This window comes from Oryctolagus cuniculus, chromosome 5 (assembly GCF_964237555.1).
Source record: "Oryctolagus cuniculus chromosome 5, mOryCun1.1, whole genome shotgun sequence".
In the NCBI taxonomy this organism is placed as follows: domain Eukaryota; kingdom Metazoa; phylum Chordata; class Mammalia; order Lagomorpha; family Leporidae; genus Oryctolagus; species Oryctolagus cuniculus.
In genome coordinates this window covers 96994040-97010545 of record NC_091436.1, presented here as the reverse complement: position 1 = coordinate 97010545, position 16506 = coordinate 96994040, and the positions used below count along the sequence as shown (strand labels likewise).

The window sequence follows — 16506 nt, the reverse complement described above, 5'->3', positions numbered from 1 at the left end:
CTAACAAATAACCATGACAAGCTACTTGAGAAGGAAGGAGATTTATTTTGGCTCACAGTTTTGGAGCTTCCCAGCCCCAGATGGGGCAGGCCCCAGTGGTTCACATGTCTGATGAAGCTGGAGAACAGCAGAGAGAGATGGAGGGCCCAACTGGGCTTTTATAACCAACCCTCTAATGAGAACTAATTTCCAAGGGTACGTCTTCAATGACCTAAGGGCCTCCCACTAAACTAGCCTCCTAAACACAACTGGCTTGAGTTTCTACCTTGTGAATATCATTAATTTATGACTTTAGGGATTATACATCTGAGTTCAGAGAAATATAGTATTCAAACCAAAGCAGGTTTTTTTTTTATATCAAGATTCCAGTGCCACAGCTAGATTTTAAAGTTGGACTAGGGAAACAATAATATTGAAAACTCCCTGGTAGTCCTATTCAGTCATTTAAGAAATGTCTGGCGAGTACACAGTATATGCTAAACACTGTTTGAGAAGTTAGGGCTACCTAGGTGAAATTTTTTTAAGAAACAAAAATCTCCATCCTCAAGAACTCAAACTCTAGTGGCAAAGCCTGATACTTGATGCCATGTCATAGGTGATGCAAATCCATAATAAATTATGACAGTGGTGGTGACAGTAATGAAGACAGAATGCATGACAAAGAACACTGTATTAATTTTCTATTGCTTCCATGACAGAGTACCATAAATTTAATGGTTTAAAACAATACTCATTTATGATCTCACAGTTGTCATGATGCAGAAGTCCAGATGTAGTATGACTCTGTTTTTGTTGTTTGGAGTACCTAAAGGATGAAACCAAGGTGTGGCAGAGCTGTGTTTCTTACTGGAGGCTCTGAGAAAGTGTCTACATCCAAGCTCATTCAGGTTCCTAGCAGAATTTAGTTCCTTGCAACCACAGAACCGAGCCCCTCATTTCTTTGTTGTGGTCAGCTGGGAGGCCCTTACTTCTTACAGGCCTCTCTTTGATCCACTAATCTCAACATCAGTTACAGTGAATTGGATCTCTCTCACACTTGGAATCTTTCTGACATCTCCTTTTGGGGCATCTCTCTTGTCTTCATCTAGAGAAAATTCTATGCTTTCGTTTTTCATTTTTAAAAATTTATTTATTTGAAAAACTGAGTGGGGGGGGGGGCTGGAGAGAAAGAGAAAGAGAGAGATCTTCCATTCACTGTCTCACTCCCTAGATGACTTGATCACAGTGGCCAGGGCTGGGTCAGGCCCAAGCCAGGAGTTATAAGCTTCATCCAGGTCTCATGTGAGTGGCAGAGGCCCAGACACTTGGGCCATCTTCTGCTGCTTTTCCCAGGCTATTAGCAGGGAGCTGGATTGGAAGTGGGGGCAGTCAGGACATGAACCAGAGCCCATGTGGGATGATAGCATTGCAGGCAGCAACTTTAGGTGTTATGTTCCAAAGTCAGCCCCAATTCTCTGCTTTCAGTGATGCATGGGATGAGATTAGGCCTACCTTCCTGATCCAGGATACTCTTAAGTTTCCATAACTTTAATCAAATTTGCAAAATCTCTCTTGCCATATAATAACTATTCATAGGAGTGAGGAACAAAATTCAAGTTTCCTATATGGATGGCATGAATCCAATCACCTGAACCATTATGGCTGCCTCCCAGGGTCTGCTGGAAGCCGGAGTCAGGAATGGAGCCGAGACTTAAACCTGGGTACTTCAATATGAGATGTGAGCATCTTAGCTGGCATAAATCATTAGGCCAAATGCCCACCCCAATATGAATATCTTTGTGAGAATTCATTCCTCCTACCACAACCAGTAATAACAAAGAACACCAGTATGGGACACTCCTAATTGACACACTCCTAACTGTGGACTGTACTCAAGAAATTTAATTGGGTATGAGAGACATTTAGCAATAGACCTAGTTTCCTGATGATCAGATCTAGAACACATTTACAGTCTTTTGCTTGTCAGTGTTTTTCATTAACAGAAACCATTTTTAGCCATAGTTGAGTATTCTCTTAATTACACATTCCATTTTTCTTGGCTAAACTAATTTCTTCTTATTTTATTCTAACATCAGAAGCCCAAGAAACAAAGAAGCATTTGTCTTGGCTGTGCAGGGGGAGTGGAGAAGAGGTAGCAGTAGGGGAAGAAAAAGAAGAGCTGTGCATTACCTCATGACACACAAAATTATGCAGCTTCTCCACAGGACAAGATGAGATCCTGTGGTAAGCAGAAAGAACACGTGGGAGGCCGGGGCATTAGAAAAAGCTGTCTGGCCTCTTTGGGAGTGGAAAGAACAGAGTGGTCAAGGACTAATCCTGTGGCACCACATACAGACCTTCAAGAGATTGTGGAGGGGACAATGCCAAATTCATATGACAGACAGCTCTTTTAACACTTGGACAGTGCTACTTATTCATCCGAGCAAGCAAAAGGAAATGCTTTCAAGCAGGATCCCAGACACAGAAAGGAGTCCAGGTTTAAACATCTTCCCTGTGAAGGACAGAGAGGTACTCAGCTGTGTCATTGCCCATGAGGTGAACCAGCTCTCCAGGCCAGCTGATGATGTCATATCTTGAGGGGCAAGGAAAGTAAAATTGCAGAGTTTTGTATTGTTTTCATTTTTTGAAATGTATTCAAAGTCCATTATCACTGCATGCCCAGGCACTAGTACTAGTTAGGAAAAAAAATAACTGAATAAATTAACGTTGGATTTTGGGGAGCAATCAAATTAGAAAATGTAGGCATTGGTGCTTTGGAGATTGTGAAGCAAAACATTTTTTTAAATTCAGTTGTTATTACTACTCTCACTTCTACTTCGTTTAGCTCAATAATGAGAAAGCCAATTTGACTTTCTCAAGATTATGCCACCTTGCTCAAAGAACCCTAAAGGTTTCCACAATGTCCACCACAGAGTTCCACCTCTTAGACTTTCATTCAAGGCTTTCTCATCTTGACACATTTATCTTTCAAATCAAACCAGGAAGCAATTACTGAACAACTAGTAAAGTCAAGACACAGGGCTGTGTTCTGAGAAATGTATCATTCTACAGTTTTGTCATGAAAACATCTTAGTGTACTTACACAAACCTAGATGATATAGGTCAATCACTGGACATGGCTTCTTGACACAACCAAGAAATGCGGTAAACTCAAAATATCTGAGGCCACTGCCAACACATAAAGTATATTGTCTTACAGTAAAATTTTTTCCTAAGTAGGAACATACTCTAAAATAACAAAAGAGAACATAGTAGTAAATACATAAGCCGGTAACAGTCATTTATCACTATCAACTGCTGGGTATTGTATACAACTGTGTGTGTTATGATTTCTTAAGACTGGCAGTGCTGTAGTTTGTTTACTCCAACATCACCACAGACGTGTGATTTATGCAATGTGCTATGACACTATTATAGCTATGACTCCACTAAGCCATCAGAATATTTTAGCCTCATTGTAATTTTAGGGGACCACCATTGTATATGCAGTCTATTTTTTATCAAAACCTCGTTATGTGGCATATGACTGCATTAGGTGCTGCAGGCATAGGTAAAGTCATAAAATATCTTCTATTTCTTACAGAATTTTACAATCCTAGCATTTCATATATGAACAATAATCATATAATTAAATTCATCCACCTAATATAGACCAAGCTTACTCTCCACCTTTCTGCCTGGGTGTCTTTATTCATGCCATTTCCTTCACTCTCTTTCTTTGGACATTTTATCCTCCTCAAATGCTATATTTTTAAGGAAGTCTTCTTCACACACTAATAGACCAGGGGTTCTCAACAAGGGAGATTTTTCCCCCCAGAGGACATTTGATAATGCCTGGAGATATTTTTGATTGTCATAAAGAGGCACCTATGAATAAAAGCCAGAGATGTTGGTGAACAACCTACAATACAAAGGACATCCTCCTACATAAAAGAATTATCCAGTCCAAAGTGTCAATAAGATTAAGCATGAAACACTTTGTGCTAGGAAGCAGTATTTCCTCTGACATTCAGAAGTGAATGGTTGAACAATTTTTCAGTATCAGGCATATATTTTATAGTCTTCAAACAGTTCGTGAGCATTCTATGAAGAAATTATGCAGGTATTTTAAAATTATTTTACATCAAAACTAATATTTTTTCATTCACCTTTCCATGAACTTTTCGATGGACTGTTACATTTATTTGATGGACTGTTATATTTATTTGCTAAATCTAGCAAATAATGCTTAGTTAATCTGAATGTCAGAAAAAACTAAGTTTTTATTATGTGTATCTCATTCAATATTTAACACATGCTTTTTTAAAAAACGTTTATTTATTTATTTGAAAGTCAGAGTTACAAAGAGAGAGGAGAGCCAGAGAGAGAGAGAGGTCTTCCATCCAATGGTTCACTCCCTAATTGGCTGTGATGGCCGAAGCTACGCCAATCCAAAGCCAGGAGCCAGGAGCTTCTTCCAGGTCTCCCACAAGGGTGCAGGAGCCCAAGGACCCGGGCCATCTTCTACTGCTTCACCAGGCCATAGCAGAGAGCTGGATCAGAGGAGGAGGAACAGCCAGGACTAGAACCAGCACCCATAAGGAATGCGGCACTTCAGGCTAGGGCGTTAACCCACTGCGCCACAGCGCCGGCCCCTTCATAAATGCTTAACCAAAAAATTATTCATTCTTTATCTGATACTCTTTTTGCCATGTTTTCTGTCTGCCTGTATTCTTTTCCTAAATGACTTGGAGGTCTGTAAAGAGACCATTGTATGCTGTCGAAACTTCTTTTAACATTTAATTTCATTCCTAACATTAAGTATAAAAAAAAAAACCTTTGCCAAAAGTGGCTATATTTTCTACATTCTTTAACACCAATGAGCAATGTAGGCTTATAGTTATCTCTGCTATCTTTTACAAGTTCCAATGTCCTCATAACTCCCTCATCCTTACAATGAGTCTTCAAACTCCTTGCTCTCAATCAGACAGGAAGTTCCAGTGAAAAAATACCTACCCTAAACTGGTCATGTTGAAAAAGCAATGTGTCAGGTTTGACACAATAAAAAGATATATAGCTATTCCTATGTTTCATTTACTCATCTATTTCTCTATCTGCATTCTTATTTACAGTATTCTGCTCTTTATATATAACTTTTCAAAAGCTGACAGTAGAAATGAGAAAAAGTCAGCTAACTGTGGCAAACCTTCAACTTTCTGCTATAGCTGATGAGGAGTAAATTATCCTAAAATCCGCACATAGTTAAACTTCAAAATGCTCTAGGCACTGAAAAGATTATCCTTCACTCTACTCCCATCTACAATTCAAAATAAGTTCAACAAGTTATAACTTCCTCTATAGTGTCTACTACATTGGCCCTTTCTAAAAATCTTTAATTATTTCAACAAAATCTCTTTCTCTCTCTCTTGTTTTATTAATGCCCTCAACACATTTAATCCTACCAGACAGAAACTAGCAGGGGGTAAAAGGAAAAGTTGTTGTCTGACATCCCTATCCTAACAATGTTGGAAAAGATTATTTCTTTAGAATAGATATTTCAATGAATGCAAAATTAATCAAGTAGAAAAATTTCCAAAGATCTCATTTAATGGAAGTATGCCCTATTCTTATAATTATTCTCATCCAGAAAACTCCAGAGAGAACAGTATCATATCTTTCTTTCTTAACATTTTTACCTAGAATATTAACTTTAATCAGAAGACAATAGAGTAATTTTGCTCCCCACCCACCAATAAGATCACCAGTTTTAGCAAATAAATATACAGACTGCTCATTTGAGTCTGTATTTCAGATAAGGAACAACTAAGTTTTTGGTATAAGTATGCTCTAGTAAATATTTCAGACAAAATTATATGAAAAATTATTCATTTACTCAAATTCAACTAGCTGCCTAGAATTTATCCCTAGAGACATTTAGTGATGTCTGGACACTTAGGGACATCAAAAGTAGAGAGGATGCTACCGTATATAGTAATTGGAGGCCAGGGATGCTGTTAGGCGTCCCACAATGCCTTCAACACCCTATCACAACAAAGAATTAGCCACTCCAAAATGCCAACAATGCTGAAATTAAGAAACCCTGATTTAGCATGACCTTTGAGAACAAAACATATAAGGTGCCTTCTTTTTAATAGAGAACAGAGGGCCAGAGGAGTTAAAGTGGCTTGCTTTGAGCCTCAAAGCTAATTACTTTCAAAATTGGTCAACTTGGAGGCAAACCCAGAAAGTTGGTTCCATTTCTGTGTGGCCCGGAAATGTTACCTACTAAAGTAATACACTTAAGGTCTCCAAGACTTCTCCAATAGAGAACATCAATCAAGTCCCTGGGTGGCCTCTGGCTATGGAAAGGGAAGGCATAAGGCTTGGGATACAATTTTTTGTTCAAATATTTTTCCAAATCTTTTCCCCCAACCCTAATTTTACTCATAAGAAAGAAGAGAAGAGTGAAAACACTGGCTGGGAATGAGCTGCAATTAGATCAACTCTCTTCTATCCCACTTTTTCTTTGACCTACAAAGTTACATTGTTTGAGTCTTTGGGAGAGCTTAATTTTCCTTATTTCAAGGATCTCCCTGCCCCTGGATGTGGGAAAACTGTTTAAATAGAAACAACCCAAAGAAGTTATTAAGTATTACAAAGGGAAAATGAGGGCATTGATGAAACCTAGCAGAGATTATTTGGAGGATGGCCAAATGTCAGAGGCCTGTGAAATAACACGAAGCAGTGTACTGCAAATGTATTCATACGTCAATTCTTGCCACATAAGGTTTGCTTGGAGGCCCCAAAGAAAGCAACATGGCTCATCTAAGTAAAGTGTTAGCCAAGATAATCTAATGACCTAAGAATCTAATGACACTATACACTGTCTCTGATCCGGCTTGGTTTTATTTTAACAGACCAATTTTTATTGCTTCTTTTCTGTGAGTATCTGCAATGATTCCTTGTCACTGCTTATTGAAATATTTTCTTAAATTATGAGTTGAACTTTTAAAAATGTAGCTTTGAAAATATTCATTTAGTGTGTTATTAATTACTATTACAAATTCTGGAGAGGGAGGACTGACTAAAGAAGAAAAACTGCTTTAACCACATTATCTAACTAAGGAGGTGCTCATTCTACCAAAAGAATTTTTACATGATACATAAAAATGTATTTAGGAAGGGCATATCCTAATTGCAGATGTTATAAAAGAATTTCTCGCTTCTTTCTCAGTCCCCTCAGCCCTATCATTCAATCACTGTTAAACTTTTAAAAGAAATATGATTTTGTTATTAACATTGCCCCTTACTAGACTTAATGCAACTAATTTCTGAACTAATTGCTAAAAATATCCTTCTGGAACATCCAGTCCATCATTATTTATATCAATGTCCACATTCCCTTATGGACACATAAATTTTTGCTGCTTTTTTGATCTACTGATTTAACAGAGATGTATTTCAACTTCAGTTTTTAGAACTGTCAAATAGTTCCTGTCTCTTAATATTTAGGATACCCACACACTGCATTACCAAGAGAATCAGAAGGTAACTCAGAATGCTTAAGGCATTTATGTGTTTCCTGGGAGCCAACTTTCCCAAATATTTACATTGATCCCTTCAAGCAAGTTAAGTAATTATTAGTAATCCAAATCAAATGTTATTTTGAGAAAGGAAATGCTACTGAAGCCTGGCTCTAATTTTCATTTTATTTGGAAAAGCACTTAGAGAGCAAGACAGCCAACAGGGACAGCAGTGATCCTATGACTAGGAGTCCCTAGAATTCTTTTGGTCATTAGCTCTTCACCAAAAAGACAACAACAAAAATCTCCCAAGCACAGTCAACTGAAATATGTCCAAGGAGTCTTTAGTTGGAACCCCATTAACTATTTGGTATGATTGCAACCTTCTTCAGGAAATGTAAGTCACCTTCAAGCTAAGTAGAACCACCAAAATACCTTTGCTAAGTCTCAGAACATATATAAAAGCTAAAAATGAATGAAGACACTGTCCTCAACATTTAGTAGCACCTCTAGGAGAAACTCATCCTTCTGCCATTCAAAGGCAGTTGGCTGTTATATATCTTTGTGATGAGTAAAGGTTATTTTATGTATATTGACATATTTTTGTAAAGAATCTCAGTATTGTTAATGTGAAAATCTATCATATCCTAACATGGGCAGTTGAATTTTAAATGGAATTAATGTTGCACATTAAATTATCTCCATAGCTGGGAATTTGGGATCAATAAACTCTTTTTAAAAGTAAATAACTTGACTTTCAACTGTCTAAGAGAAAAATAGCTGCCAGAATTACTAACAATGATTTTCATCTTCCACTGAGTCTTGATTTAATACTCAGGTGAAAAATTCCCTGTTGGAAAGGGGGAATTCATCTTCTGTTTCTGAGATTCCAACATGAACCCCAGTCCTAACTATGTGGTTTTCTGCATCTCATCTCAGAACATAACCAAGGCAATAGGTCCATCCAAAAGGCACTCAAAAAGACAGAGCTTTTGGGGATGTTACCAAAAAAAAAAAAAAAAAAAACACTGTGGAATTACAATGGTTATTAGCTCTTTTCTTCCAGCTTTGGTGGATATGATTTGTTTATAAGAGAGATAAGACATAGTACTGATAAAAATAGAATTGGCCCAAACAAGCTGTTTTATGAAGAAATTTTTAGTACTTTCAATTTTTCCTGTGGCTGAGATGTTAGTACATAACTCATGTAGGGTTTACTATAAAAACTGCAAACACAGCCTCCATTTCTATCTGACCTCTCACTTTTGTACAAATCATCTCATCAAATATGATTGAAAGAAATCAAGTCTCTCCTACTCTAACTCTATAGGGCCCACAAAAATGTTATAATAATGCCAACAGCTAACACACACAGCCCTACTATGTGTTAGATATTGCTCTAAGCTAAGTGATCTTTCATAATCATCATATCTACCCTTTGTAACAGTGCTGTTACCATACCCATTTTTCAGTTGAGGAATAAGTAACTTGTGAAATACTGTTCTGTTAGAATTTCTGCCCAACTAATTCAGGCTCCAGAATCCATTCTTTTATTTCCTCTCATGACACTTCAGAGTAATATTTATTATAAGAACACAATTTTTTTCCTTTACCTAAAACTGTTTATACTCACATAAATACAAAAGATTTAACATTTATTAGAAAAGCAGAGCCATAAAGAGAGAGGGAAAGACCCAGAGAGATCTTGAATCTGCTGGTTCACTCCCCAAATCGCTACAAGTTAGGGCAGACCAAAGCCAGGAATCCGGAACTCCGTCCAGGTCTCTCACAAGGATAGCAAGGGCTCACACAGTTGCGCCATCTTCTTCTTTCCCTGGCACATTAGCAGGGACCTGGATCAGAAGTGGAGCAGCTGGGACTCAAACAAACAACCATATGGAATTTAGGTATCGCAGGCCGTAGCTTTACTAGCTGTACCACAGTGCCTACCCCATATATATGATTTTAAATGAGAACATAGAGGTTTTTACTCAATATAATATTATAAGTATTTTTCTGAGTATTCATTGAATAAACTGAGAAATTAAGTCTATTGTTTTCCAATCATCAACTGAGAAATTTTTCCTAGCTCAAACATAATTTCCCTCAGGAAATTTGTGTCTTGAGACATACAGCATAGTAGAATAATTTCTTTAGACCCTGTTCATTCTGTTATTTGCAAAATGAGGATGATAAATTAGGTAATCTCCAGAGTTGATGCACTGAGTTGCCTAGACATGCAAATATTCAAGGACTCTTATTGAACACCACTTTAACAACAGTAAAGTGTGACATGGGACTTAGATGGGTTATCAGGTGAAGCAAGCAACTATTCTCTCAAAAGAAACTTCAAGATCTTCCAAGTAAGTATAGAGGCTTGCACAAAGGCATGGCCACCCCAGAGGCAACCTAGACAAAGGTGAGGCTTGTTGGCAGTCCCTTCATCAGTAAGGTGTCTTTACCTTTCTTCTCACCTCTTAGAGTTTTTCATGCCTCTATTCCATACTTCCTATGACTTCTCTTTTTTCCCCATCAACTTGGAAGCCTACATGGATATCTTTAGGGCCCACCTCCAGATACTCACAATTAGGGGTGATTTTTATCTAGAGATTTATTTTATTCATTTAGAAGGCAGAGAGTGAAAGAGAGAGATATCTTCTACCTGTTTAATTACTCCCCAAAGGACCATAATAGCCAGGTCTGGGCCAAGTTGAAGCCAGGAGTCATCTTGGTCTCCTATGTGGGTGGTAAGGGCCCAAGTACTTGGGCCATTATCTACTGCTTTCCTAGGCACATTAGCATTAGCACTTTTCTTAGGTGCATCTATATGAGATATATAAAGTTGAAATACTTTGCTTAGATTATAATGTCATGGAGCTAGATTGAAAGTGGAGCAATCAGCACTCAAACCAGCATTCTGATATAGGATGCCAGTGTTGCAGCCAGAAGCTTAATCTGCTGCACCACAATACCAGCCCAAGAGGTGATATTTTAAATACTTAACCAATCCCAATGGATGCCAGTTATAGAATTGCAGTGAGGTTATGAGGTCTCTTGTGACATCAGACTTAAACGTTTGAGTTCCTCAACTGTGAGGAGGCCCTTCTGAATTCTCAGGGAGGGTCCACATAGCTGGAAAAACAGGGTCACTGGCCAAATAAAATGGATACTGTCCCATTCAAGACAGAAGAAAGCTGTAAGTAACTGGTCTGCCCATCCTGGCACATATCAGAATAACATCAATCTTGCTGATAATAAAAAATAATTGAAAATGAGATTAAATTATATTAAATCATCAATTAAACCTCATGCTTGTATGTGCATTTACATATGTATATATATATATGATAGATAAATATAGCTACATACAGCAGCTGCTTCAAAAATCTCTGTCTTCTTGAACTCTTAATTCTAAAAAATTCTCCCTCAAACTCAAGTCAAGCCTTCTGCCCAGTCTGTGTTTACTCCCTTGTTCTCCACCACCCCCATTCAAGCATCTCTACTTCTCCACTGGTCCCAATGGGAACACAGTGGCCCAAGAACAGTTTAAGTAGAGATGGTGAAGATAGGTGGTCAAAGCCTGCAGCAACTCAGACATTTCTTTGTTTTTCATTGTCACATGACTTCAGTGATACCTGATATCTTCACAGTGGTGACAGAATAACAACTAAGCATGATATATGTGAGATATGTAAAGTCAAAATACTTAATTCCGGGTAGAGTCAACCAAATCACACTGGTGAAAAAATGACCTACCTGTGAGCTAAGGGCTTGAAAGCAAGGACCAGACAGTGCACATTCAGGACCATGTTCTGGGGCATGTGTGTATCTCAGAACTTCTGCTTGCAGTACACAATTTAAATTCACTACGATGCCCCTGCATGCCCCATATATCCTTCCCCTAGATTATAATATCATGGGAAAAAAAGGTATCTCACTTACTTAACATGAACACTTCTTGGCAATTAACATCCAATACATAGAGTAGGTAACTAAATCACTGCAAACTAGCATATTCTATTACAACCTAAGTGTTTACTGTGTGTGTACATGTGTTTGTGTATCTGTGTGGGGAGGCGGTTGTTGAGACTAAAGAGAAAGAAAAATACAAACTAATTATGCTCAAGTATAAACACAGCAAAATATCTTTTCTTTTACATAAATACCCAGTTTTGGATTACTCAATTAAGACAGCAAATCAGCTGAAAATAAACAACCAAATGAATGTCCTATGTTAACTCACATGATTTCTCTGAAACAGTTTTCTCAGCATCATAAAATAAGGATCCCTGGCATAATATGGGCCACTGTGATTTGTGATCTAGAAAACAGTATTACCAATAGAGAAATATGGTAAAAAGCATTATGAAAGCAACACACTTAAACCTAGAATAAGCTACCTGGTGTTCATCTCAACTTATTTATGTTAATTCCTTTAGATTTCATGACTCTAACTCAGAATTGGTGAACTTATTCCTTATCAGTTTCCTTATCCAGAGATGTTTGTAAATGGTCATACTTCTGCAAGAAAATGCTAATTGGATTGCTCATATTCGGAAATAACAGGGTTAAAAGCAAGGTAGAGTAAAAAGGAGACAGCTGAAAAAACTGCTATGCTTCTGTGGCTTTGAAAAAAATCCATGTTTTATGAATTAAAACCATGGAAAACTATCATGATGTCTAAATATTTAAACGGAAATATTATGCTTCACAGAGGTCATTCTGGCACAGATGTTGGACTGTTCCGTGTCTGCTCTTAAGAATCCAAGACCTCAGACCCTTGATGTCATCCTTTTAAGATTATAAAACACCACAATTTTGATTAACTTGTTTTTATGAGACACAGGCCTGGTGCTTAAGCACTTACATTTTATTATTTCATTCTTTTAAGTTAACACCAAAATTTTCTTTTCTGTGACTAAAAAGAAATTATTTATGCTGCAGTGCTAAATAAAATATATGTAAAGCACTAAAATATATGTAAGGCACAATCATTTGGGTTTAACTGCTAAAAATATTATGGATCTCAGAGGAAAATAATACCAGCATATGTCCTAACATAGCATTGATATTAACAACAAATATTAAAGTCTTTCTCTGAAAATCAGAAAAACATTGCACACTGAACATCCATGGCTGTGGAGAACATTTCCTTTTTTAAAGCCAAAATTAATGCCTGAACATTTTGTGAATGTTTGCAAAGCAAAATTTATGAACAGGTCTCCCAGCTCCTGCTAAGAACAAAATGATGACATTTTTAACCCACCTCACAGTCAGTCAATTCACAACTTCCAATGTACAAAGATTTGCAGTTCATTAACAGAGAATATATTTACTAACCTATTTGTAACACTGTTTCCATCCCAGATTGTTCTTCCAAATCTTCATTAGCATATCCAGCAGCCCATTCAACTCTCTCTCACCTTCTAGGTTTAACAGACATTTCAAATTCAGTATGTCCGAAACTCAATCTCTGGCCTTACTTGAAACTATTCCTCCTGCAACCTTCCCCTTCTCCATTAATGTTGACTCCATCCTTGTACTACCTGGACCAAAACTTTGACTACTCCTATTATTTTACAACCACGTCCAATCCATCCAGAGCTCTTATCGTTGTATCTAGAAAATATGTTCAGAATTTGCCACATTTTACTATTATCACTGCCACCACTCTGGTTCCAGCCACTATCCCCCTCCAGCTGGACACTGTATCTGCCTCTAACAGGTCTTCTTGCTTCTGTCCTTGTCCCACTACAAGGTCTCCTTAACACAGAAGTTAGACAGTCTTTTAAAACTTTGGCCAGAACATGTGTTCTCTCTGCTACAAACCCTTTCAAAGTAGAAGTCAAAGTTCTTACAGTGGCCTAGAAGACTTCGTTTGATCTGCCCAACCACCACCTCCTAGACTTCTTTTGCAGCTATCTGTCCCTCCAACTATGACTCTGCTCTAGCCACACCATCTGCTGTGCATTTTCTCCACACATGAAGCATGTCACTGGTGTAGGCCCACCTGGATTGTTCTCTCTGTGCAGACTGCTCTTTGGCCTACGCCCACCTCTTTTTTAAGTTTGTACTCAAATGTCACCTTCTACATGAGGTGTACCCTGACCCTACTGCTTAAAATTATAATCCTTGTTCTCCAGCCCATACACAGCACTCATGATTCCTCTTTCCCTGCTTTAGTCTTCATTTTCCATAGCGTTTATCACCTTAAAACTGGTGATATGGGGCTGACACTGTGGCGTAGTGGTCTAAGCCTCCACCTATAGCGCTGGCCGGCATTCCCTATGGGCGCTGGTTCATGTCCCAGTGGCTCCTCTTCCAATCCAGCTCTCTGCTATAGCCTGGGAAAGCAGTGGAAGATGACCCAAGCACTTGGGCCCCTGCATTCACATGGGAGACCTCGAAGAAGCTCCTGGCTCCTGGCTCCAGATCCGCTCTAGCCATTGTGAGCGTTTGGGGAGTGAACCAGCAGATGAAACCTTTCTCTCAGTCTTTCCCCCTCTCTATAACTCTCTCTCTCAAATAATTAAATAAAAAATCATAAAAAAACTGGTGATATGATTTACTTGTTTATCATGTTTATTATTTACAGTATCCCCCCACTTGCAACAAATGAATTCCACAAGGGAAGCTTTCTCTCTTACTTTACAACCTCCTGTGAATGGTCCTTTCTGTGGCTCATGAATGTTTCTTCCTTCATAGTTATTGTTATTTTTTAAAGATTTATTTATTTATTTATTTGAAAGTCAGAGTTACACAGGGAGAGAGAGGTCTTCCATCTGCTGGTTCACTCCTCAGTTGGCTGCAACAGCAGCAACTACGCCAACCCGAAGCCAGGAGCCAGGAGCTTCCTCCGGGTCTCCCATGTGAATGCAGGGGCCCAAAGACTTGGGCCATCTTCCACTGCTTTCCCAGGCCACAGCAGAGAGCTGGACCAGAAGTAGAGCAGCCAGGACTTGAACCTGCACCCATATGGGATGCTGGCACTGCAGGTAGCGGCTTCACCTGCTTTGCCACAGCACCGGCCACAGAATTGTTATTTTGTCAGCTAGGGCAAAGCTTTTACATGAGGAGTCTTCAAAACATTCATGGAAAATATATATTATAAAAAACTGGCCGGTGCCGCGGCTCACTAGGCTAATCCTCCGCCTTTCGGCGCCGGCACACCAGGTTCTAGTCCCGGTCGGGGTGCCGGATTCTGTCCCGGTTGCCCCTCTTCCAGGCCAGCCCTCTGCTGTGGCCAGGGAGTGCAGTGGAGGATGGCCCAGGTGCTTGGGCCCTGCACCCCATGGGAGACCAGGAAAAGCACCTGGCTCCTGGCTCCTGCCATCGGATCAGCGCGGTGCGCCGGCCGCAGCGCGCTGGCCGCGGCGGCCATTGGAGGGTGAACCAACGGCAAAGGAAGACCTTTCTCTCTCTCTCTCTCTCACTGTCCACTCTGCCTGTCAAAAAAAAAAAAAAAAAAACTACACATGGAGTTAAAAATGTTGTATACCAAAATAAGCTTCTTTTAATTACACTTTTGAAGGAATTTGAGATCCTCTAAAATGATTTAAACCAAGTATAAAATATGAGACCTGCAAAATTTATTCTCTAAACCTACTAGCACATGTTACATACTTCACTGCTTGCATAATATAACTTCTTTTTGTCTTTTTCATCTTATTTCCACCTTTACTGCGGTAAAGCTGATGGACCATTAACTGAATATTTCAAGTGAATAATCTGATGAGTTCTGACATAGGTATATACCTATGGAACTATCATCACACATAATATAGTTTAAAGTCCAAATGACCAGGGATACTGCTAGCCCATAGAACACCCTCAGGAAAAAAGGGATCCTCCTGGCCAATAGCTTCTTTTGCATGCACGTGTAAACAGTATGGTGAAAAGGGGGAGCTCAGTTTCAACCCTCACCACTTGTTCAGCTGATGTCTTCACACAGTAAGTGATTGTGTAACCATAAACAGAAGACCCACAAATTGGTCTGTTAACTCATTTTCAAAACATATCCCCAAGGTTTTGAAGATTACACTCTGGTTTCCATTTCAAGGTGGTATAGAAGGGAACTAGACTGCATCCTCATCTTCCCAATGCAAAACTGTTAAAATTTTAAAAAAGATTTTTTTAAAAAAATCAATATAACTAGAAAATAATATAAAGTTTTGGAGGATCATAAACTTTGAGAAAACACTGGAAGACAGAAAGCAGATGGTGTTAGAATGAAGATTAAAGCCACAGCTCAAAACAAAAGAGGAAAGAGCTGCCAAAAAATTCAGGGAATGGAAACCAAGGATAAGAGGGAAACCAGGGACAGTAACATGTGATTGCTAGAGGACAGCAGCAGGAACAGTCAGGAAGGTTGAAATGTGCACATCCTCTCCATGAACTTAGGCCACATTTTGAGTCAAAGAGCAGCAACAGGGGTTTTTGTCTCCAGCTGGAAGCCATAGCTATGGATGCCTAGGTCCAAGAAACAAAGCAGAATCCCGGACACCCTGAATAGTAATAGTTACCCAAGAAGAATGAGACAACCTGTCCCCCATCAGAAGCAGCCTCTGTGGAAATCTGTAAATTGGTACCCTCATCCCTCCCTAAACACTTGAAAATACACCAAAGTACAAATTCCAGCAGCAAGTCCTGCCCTGTCCGTGCAGCTTACAGGAGCACATGCACAGCCTAATCGGGAGTGTCAGCTCCAGAGATGAATGCTCAGGACTCACTAAGCACTAGGAGAAGGCAATGCAATTGAAGAGATAAAACAAACTTCTTGTTTTTCAAAAGTTAAGAACTATACCCAGGAACCAAAATTAATAAACAAGTCAGAATTGGTTTTCAGAATAATTATTTTTCTTATCCATAGATATAGTTAAGAAGATATTAAATCCACAGAAAAGCATCAATTAGAAAATGTAGGGTTTTACATTGTGGCATAGCAGGTAAAAGAGTTGCCTTCAATGCTGGCATCCTTTATGGGCACCAGTTCAAGCCCCAGCTG

At 38.9% G+C, this 16506-nt stretch overlaps 1 protein-coding gene across 5 annotated transcripts in view; it reads right to left on the bottom strand.

Annotated features, from left to right (window-relative positions):
- The window catches only part of FILIP1 (filamin A interacting protein 1), a 300074-nt gene that overhangs the window by 172825 nt on the left and 110743 nt on the right, over positions 1-16506 (bottom strand). The window contains exon 1 of one of the 5 annotated variants that reach the window (XM_070073867.1): positions 3083-3228. The exons of the other annotated variants lie outside the window; for them this stretch is intronic. The gene's annotated coding sequence lies outside the window, so the exon portion shown is untranslated. Of the gene's footprint in view, positions 1-3082; positions 3229-16506 lie in introns of those variants that run through there. 5 annotated transcript variants of the gene reach the window in all.